Source organism: Arachis hypogaea, chromosome 4 (assembly GCF_003086295.3).
Source record: "Arachis hypogaea cultivar Tifrunner chromosome 4, arahy.Tifrunner.gnm2.J5K5, whole genome shotgun sequence".
In the NCBI taxonomy this organism is placed as follows: domain Eukaryota; kingdom Viridiplantae; phylum Streptophyta; class Magnoliopsida; order Fabales; family Fabaceae; genus Arachis; species Arachis hypogaea.
In genome coordinates this window covers 111,993,121-112,000,902 of record NC_092039.1, presented here as the reverse complement: position 1 = coordinate 112,000,902, position 7,782 = coordinate 111,993,121, and positions in this window count along the sequence as shown.

Here is a 7,782-nt window from a genome sequence, read left to right as displayed (position 1 = left end):
TACTATAGAACAAAACTTACTATTGTCTTATAAAAATAAAGAAAATGTGTAAACTGTTGTTTTGAGATTAGGAAGTTTTCTTTGACTTCAGTTTGTCAATTTATCATAATCTAATATCTAATAATATTTAAAAAATAGTAATATCATTCCTTTTTTTATAATAATATTTTTTATATGGTTTTTTATTATAAAACAATGAGTAGTATTACTAAAATAAGAATGACATTACTATTTTTCTAATATTTAAACATTTAAAGAGATGAAGTGGAAGTATAATAACAAAATGAAATTAATTGAGAGAGGTCAAACATGCAGGTCATGTGAAAAATCCATAAAAATAGGTCCATTCACATGTATGTTTATAATGTGTATGATGATTATTAGTTTTTTCTTTCTTGTCGCATATTTGTCTTATGGTAAATTTTTGTACATTTTAGAAGTTAAAGTCATATTATGGTAATGAAAGAAAAAATTTAGAGTGAAATTCTAATCTTTTGGATGACATGCTTTTGTACTAATTAATTAAAATAATTTGTTTTAAGATACTTTTATCCATTAAAAATAGGTGTCGTTTCTGATGATATTTATTTATTAATGGTTAAATTGGTCAAATACGTTGGACTAAATTTATAATAACACTTGTCAAATTTAAATGTAGTTGATGAAGTGTTTGACCAATCTAAATACAGTAATTCCATTAATAATATGGGATAAAAAATTTTCGTTTGAAAGAGAACTTCAAAATTTTCTGCTTGAAGAAGGATTTCAAAATTTTTCGCTGCCTTGTGAATCCTAAGTTGGTATCGTTTGACTCCGACTAAGTTTATAGGTCGTAATTAGTGTGTCGTTCTGAAAGAGTATAATGTATTGAATAAAGTATTTAACAACAAATGACAGCAGCATTTAATGAAACAATAGCAGAGAAATTCAGTATTAACGTAACCACAAGTAAGGTATGAAGCAATTATATAGAGAAGCAAGAAAATATAGTCAACTTGAAAAAAAAAAAGTATAAGTATGAGAATGTAGAGAACATTAAGCAGAAATTCTCTACATCAAGGACCTAGGAAAGAGAGAAGAGGAGAAGTCAGAACAATTCCAAAAGAAGGAATAAGAGACACTTTTAGAAAGGGGAGAAAGACGATACTACTTTCAGCTACCAAAAAAGCCTCCTATTTTTTGCTCTCATTTTGTTGCTTGTTCTGTAATTTTAAATTTGCACATTGTCTAACATTTGTCCTTCTTGCATAACCAACTACTCATCATCATTAATGGTGCATACCTCATTCATTTTAGAGTTTGTTACACTATTTTTTCCTTATTTACCCTTTTACTCATAACATTACCCCTTTTCTTTAACATCAACCTCTTCCTCAAGGGTGAAACGAGGATAATTCTTCATAAACTCTAAGATATTCTTGATGAACGGAAATTGTCGGTCGGTAAAGAATTTCACAAATGAAATCTCGTTGAAAGTATAGTTCTAAACCAACAAACAACTCCTCAATCAAAAATTTGGTTGTCACAAGTAACAAACCCCAATAAAAATAAACCGAAGTATTTAAACATCGGGTCGTCTCTCAAGAAATTGCAGGGTAGTGTTCTTGTTATTGGCTAGGAATTGTATATTTTTTGGGTTTTGAATAATAGACAAGAAATGTAAATGGTAAAAGAAATAAAATAACGACTAAGAAAGCTCTTGGCAAGGTATGAGAACTAGAAGTTCTATCCTCATTATCATCATCAATTGTGATAAGAATTGTTCATTGCTCCACTTAGTTAACCTCTAACTATGAAGGAAAGTCAAGTGGGGATAATCAACTTGAGTTCACAAGTCCTAGTCAAATCCTAGGGAAAGACTAGAGTTAGTGGCATTCAAGTCAACTAGCAACTTCCAGTAATCAATCAACAAGAGAGTTTGATAACTCAAGTGTCACTAATTACTCAACTCAAACCAAGAGGAGAAAAATCTACTCTAGCATCCTTCCAAGCATTTTGTCAAATACTTGGAAGGCACAAAAGGAAAGTAAACAAGATTGCAAGAAATATAAATCTACAACTACTAATTGTAAGGAATTAACAACAACAACTCAAATTAACAATAAAGGAAATCAAACATAAATTGCATTAAAAGAAAAATAGAAGGAACAAGATGCATCAACAACAAAGTAAACAGTTACAAGAAGTAAAATATTAAACTAGAGAAGCAAAGGTAGAAGAACAAGAAATTAGAGAGGAAAAGTAAATCAAAGCATGAATTAAACCTAGATTTAAAAAATCATAATCTACATCTAACCTAATTCTAGAGAGAAGAAAGAACTTTTCTCTCTAGAAACTAACTAAAGCATGATCAAAACTAAACTATGTGGAGTCACAAAAAAAAAACTAAACTATGTGCTAATGTCTCTTGATCCCCCTTTGAATTCTGCATGTAATAGGCTCAGAAATGAGTTGGATCTGGGCATGGAAAGCCCAGAAATTGCCCCCAGCATTTTCACTTTAATGAAGTCACATGTGAGCATCGACGCATACGTGTGGGTAATGCGTACGCGACACTTGGCTTTTTGCTATCTGCGCGTACGCATCATGTACGCGTACGCGTCGCCATGCGACTTCACTTTCCACGCGTGCGCGTCTGCTGCACGTGCGCGTCGATCTCATCATCTCAAATCCTTGTTTCTTCATGGATTCTCCATTATGCATGCTTTTCTTTTCACTTCTTCCATTCAATACTTGCCTCATGAACCTGAGATCACTCAACAAACACATCAAGGCATCAAATAGAATTAAGGTGATTCAGAATCACCAATTTAAGGGCCTAAAAATCATGTTTTCACACTTAAGCACAAATAAAGGAGAATAATAAAAACCATGCTATTTCATTGAATAAATATGAGAAAAGGTGAAAAAAATCCCTAAAATCAACACAAGATAAACCCTAAAAATGGGGTTTATCAACCTCCCTACACTTAAACCAAGCATGTCCTCATGCTAAAATCAAGAAAGAAATAGAGGGTATCAACATTTATTTACTGCAACAAATTATCTAAATGCAATCTACCTAAATGCAACTATCTAAATGAATGCAACTACTTGGTCAAAACAAATCAATTCCCAAGAGAATATATACAAGCACAAGGGCTAAAGCAGTAGCAATCAAATTAAATCCACAATTGAATTGAGTTATTGAAGATTTTTACAAACTTGCAAGAAAAGGGATGATCATAGTGAAAACATGTAATTGAGCAATCGAACCCTCACCGGATGTGTATCCGCTCTATTCGCTCAAGTGTATAGGGTTGATTCACTCAATTCTCCCCTAATCATGCTTTCCAAGATTTGTTTTTCATCTAACAATCAACAATTATTTCATGCATGCATACAAGTATCATGAGGTCTTTCCACAAGGTTGTAATGGGGCTAGGGTCAAGGTAGGATGCATATGGTCAAGTGAGCTTGAAATTTGAATCTTTGATTAACTTAAGCTTCCCACCTAACCTATGACAACCTATGTAATTTAAGTGCTAACCCAACTACCCACTCTTCACTTTTCCACATACTTATGTATTCTCTTTTGATTACCACACATATGCATTGATTTTTATTGAACTTTACATTGGGGCATTTTGTCCCTTTTTTATTGCTTTTCTTTTTTCTTTCTTTTTCTATTTTTTTCTTTTGGTTTTCTCTTTTTTTTCTTTTTGATGTAATTATATACAAAGGTATCAATGCATATGGTTTAAACATTTAATTAACACATGAGTATGTACCCAATTCCCAATATTTTTAACAAAATACAAAGACACACCTTTATCCCAACCAATATTCCCAATTCTCCCAAACTTGATGATAAACACTCTCACTAGTCTAAGCTAATCAAAGATCCAAATAAGGGACATTTATTGTTTTTCACTTAAGGCTTGTAATGTGCTAAAATTAAGAACAAATGGGTTTAGCATATGCTCAAAATTGGCTAACAATGAAAGATAAAAAGTAATATTATTTGGGTGAGTGAGCTAAATAAAATGATGGCCTCAATCATATAAATGCATGTATACATGGAATAATAGACATAAAGAATCAAACAAATCAAAGATTATAATCATAAAAAGAGAATAACACACACAAGAATGAAAATAAGTGGTTATAAGATGTAACCTCCATCTAGCCATCTGTTCGGGATGATATGCGGAGCTCATGGCTAAGTTAGTGCCCTTAATCTGAATAATTGTTGCAAAAAAATTGCTGATAAAGATTTTATCTCTATCCAAAACGATCAATTTTGGTAAACCATGCATTTTGACAATGTTCTTGATGAATGCCGCAGCAACACTCTTACTATCAAAGTCTCTTTGCAAAGCAATAAAATGAGTGAACTTCGTCAAACAATCAATCACAACCACGATGACCGAGTAACCTTGAGCAGGTGGCAAGTAAGTGATAAAATCCATGCAAATGTCTTCCCAAACTTGTAAAGGAATGGGTAAAGGATGCATCAAACTAGCTGGTAATTGTATCTCAATATTGGCCTTTTGACATATGGGACAGCAAAGCACATAGTCACGGATCACCCTTTGCATATTAGGCCAATAGAATTGGGAACAAATGCGCTCCACTGTCTTAGCAATGCCCAAATGTCCCCCCACCGGACTGTCATGAAATTCCTTTAAGATTAACTGGACTAAACTGCTATTAAGGGGTACCACAACTTTGTTTTTCCATAGAAGTATCCCATTTTTGCAGCTATAATTGTTGTTAACTTTGGAATTAGTAGAATATTGAGCCACAATCTCTCTCAATTTCTCATCTTTTTCAACATTATCACGTAATGCTTACATCCAATCCAAAGTGGAAGCAGACCATGCAACAAAAAAATGATGTCAGAGAGCATCTGCAGCCATATTTTTACCACCTGGTTTATAGTGAATTTTAAAATCATACCCAAGTAGTTTGTGCAACAATTTTTGTTACTCCGGTGTATGAAGATTCTATCTCATCAATGCTTTTAAGCACTGGTGATTTGTCTGAATAATTAACTTCTTCCCACGTAAATAATGACAAAACTTAGCAATTGCTTCAGTGATAGCATAAAAGTCTCTAATGTACGCAGACTGCCTCTGCATTGAAGATGACAATTTTTTTTTAAAATAAGCAGTAGGATGTTTGTTTTGAATCAATACAGCCCATACACCAGCTCCCGAATCATCAGTTTCAAGTTCAAATGGTTAAGCAAAATTTGGTAGAGCCAACACCGGTTGAGAAATAATTCCATCCTTTAATTGTTTGAATGCAATTTCAACTTTGTGATCCCAATGAAAGCTAAGGCATCCTTTTTCAACATATCAGTAAGAGGTGCCGCCACAGAGGCATACTCTTTGATGAAGCGTCTATAGTAGCCAGCTAAGCCCAAAAAACCTCTCAATTGTTTAACAATTTGAGGCTGTGGCCAATCCTCAATAGCTTGTACTCTTGCGCCAATTTCTACAATACAAGTTCAAGGTGTTGCAAGTGCAATTCCCAGGAAGAGCTATAGACAAGTATATCATCAAAGAAAATGAGCACGAATTTCCATAAAAACAAGCAGAACACATTATTTATAAGGCTTTGAAAGGTGGCTGGCATGTTAGTGAGGCAGAAGGGCATGACAAGCCATTCATAATGGCCTTGATGTGTTCAAAAAGTTGTTTTATGTCTGTCCTCAGGTTTAACCAAGATTTGGTGGTAATTCGACCTCAAATCCAACTTGGAAAAAATATTAGCTCCATACAATTCATCTAACAATTCATCGACTATGGGAATAAAAAAAACTGCTTTTCATAGAAATATTATTAAGAGCTCTATAATCAGTGCAAAATTACCAAGTACCATCTTTCTTTCTAACAAGTACAGGTGAAGAAAATCGACTCTTACTTGGTTGGATGATCCCGTCATCTAACATTTGTTGTACCATGATTTCGATTTTCTCTTTCTGACTATGGGGGTAGTGATATGGTCGAGTCTTAACCAAAAGTGTACCCTGTATTAGAGAAATGCTATGATCATGCTCACGAGGTGGTGGTAAGTCTGTGGCTGGTTCAAAAACTTTAGCATAATTGTGAAGAACTAGGGCAAGTTCATTGTCTATCTCCTCGGATAATGGAAATAGATTAGCACTGTGGACATCAATTCATGCACTTCTAATGTAAAAGATGCAGCCACAACATTAGTGTTCACTAGGCGCCAGAAGTGATGAAACTAGGTAGGGGAAGGAGTAGAAGGTTTTTCGCCATGGATTGCCACAAATTGTCCTCCATGCAAGTAACAAAGGAATGAGGAATCATAATCCATGATGTGAGCTTTCCAAGTCTTAAGCCATGTAGTGCCAATAACCAATTCACCTCCAGCAACATGAAGAACATAAACTTTTGGGATCCTAATTTTGTACCCTTGCACGAATATTTCCAGAGAAGGTATGCAACCTTCCACCTCAATCACGTTGAAATTGCCCACGATCACCTTAAAACCTGGGGCAGGGACCACAGGGAGATTTAAGAATTTAGCAGTTCTTGGTTGTATGAAGTTATCAAAGCTTTCACCATCGATCAAAGTATGAACCTCGAAACTATTGATGAAAGTTTTCATACGGATCATAGCGAGACTTGAGGTATCGTGCATTGCATTGTAAGATAGATGGTGTTCCACCACTTCATGTTTAAGTTGTTGTAACACTTTTGCTTCCTTCGCACCGTCCATGGGAGGCTCTTCACCCCTACCCTCGTCCTCACCTTCAAGTTGAAGGAGCATAAAATGGAGATTAAGAAACTTGTGACTGGTGTGAATTTATCGTCGCACCAAAAACATAATCCATTCTTTCGCCGATTCTGAATATCAGCTAGAGGTAACTTCTTGATGGGGTTTCAATTTGTATTAATGGGTTGTTTCTATGTAGACATGGGGAGTAAGAGAAGAAGCGGGTTACGAGAGGAAGGTCGGAGTTGAGGGTTCGAAGGAGAAGTGGCAAATTGAGAGCAACAAGAACTAGAACCATTGTGGATTTCTGGCTTGCTACAAACTTATCTTCGTAAAGCTTAGCCAAACTTACAGCCTGCATGAGTGAAGGAGGGCATTGAGCTTTGACTTCCCGCTTGATATCAGCCTTCAACAATAAAAAAATCACAGAGGGTATCTGCTGGTTCAATATTCGTCCGATTTATCAGTGCCACAAACTCTCAGTAGTATTTAGTAACGGTGTCCTGTTGTTGAAGCTTAAACAAAAGCTCTCATGGGGACTTAAACATGGATTATCCAAATTCAATCTCGATAGCACGCTTTAACTGTGTCCACAAGCAAAATTGAGTTGTGCGCTGGGACATTTGAAACCACAGAATCGCTATTCCAGTCATGTGCATAGCAGCCAAACCAATATGTTCTTCCTCTAAATGCAGAAAAAATCAAAGTACTGATTAACAGAAAATATCCACCCTAAAGCATCAGTTCCATCAAATTTTAAAAGCTCAAAGTTCACCCTTCGAGGTTGAGGACCAGTATGCCATGGAGAATCCAGACGTGAGTTCTTACCATGGAGTGGCTCATGGGAAGCGGAGTGGCTGAATGTACGTTCACTGGCCAATTGAGAGATTGAAGCTTAGATCGCGCCAATTTTCATATATGTATCCTCTTTCATGCGAGCACACTCAACCCTATTTTCCTCCATCATCGACTCCATCAATTGAAATAAACGCTTTACATTCGCTTCTAATCCCTTCATTCTTGTGTTGTTAGCCACTGCCATGGACAATGAAA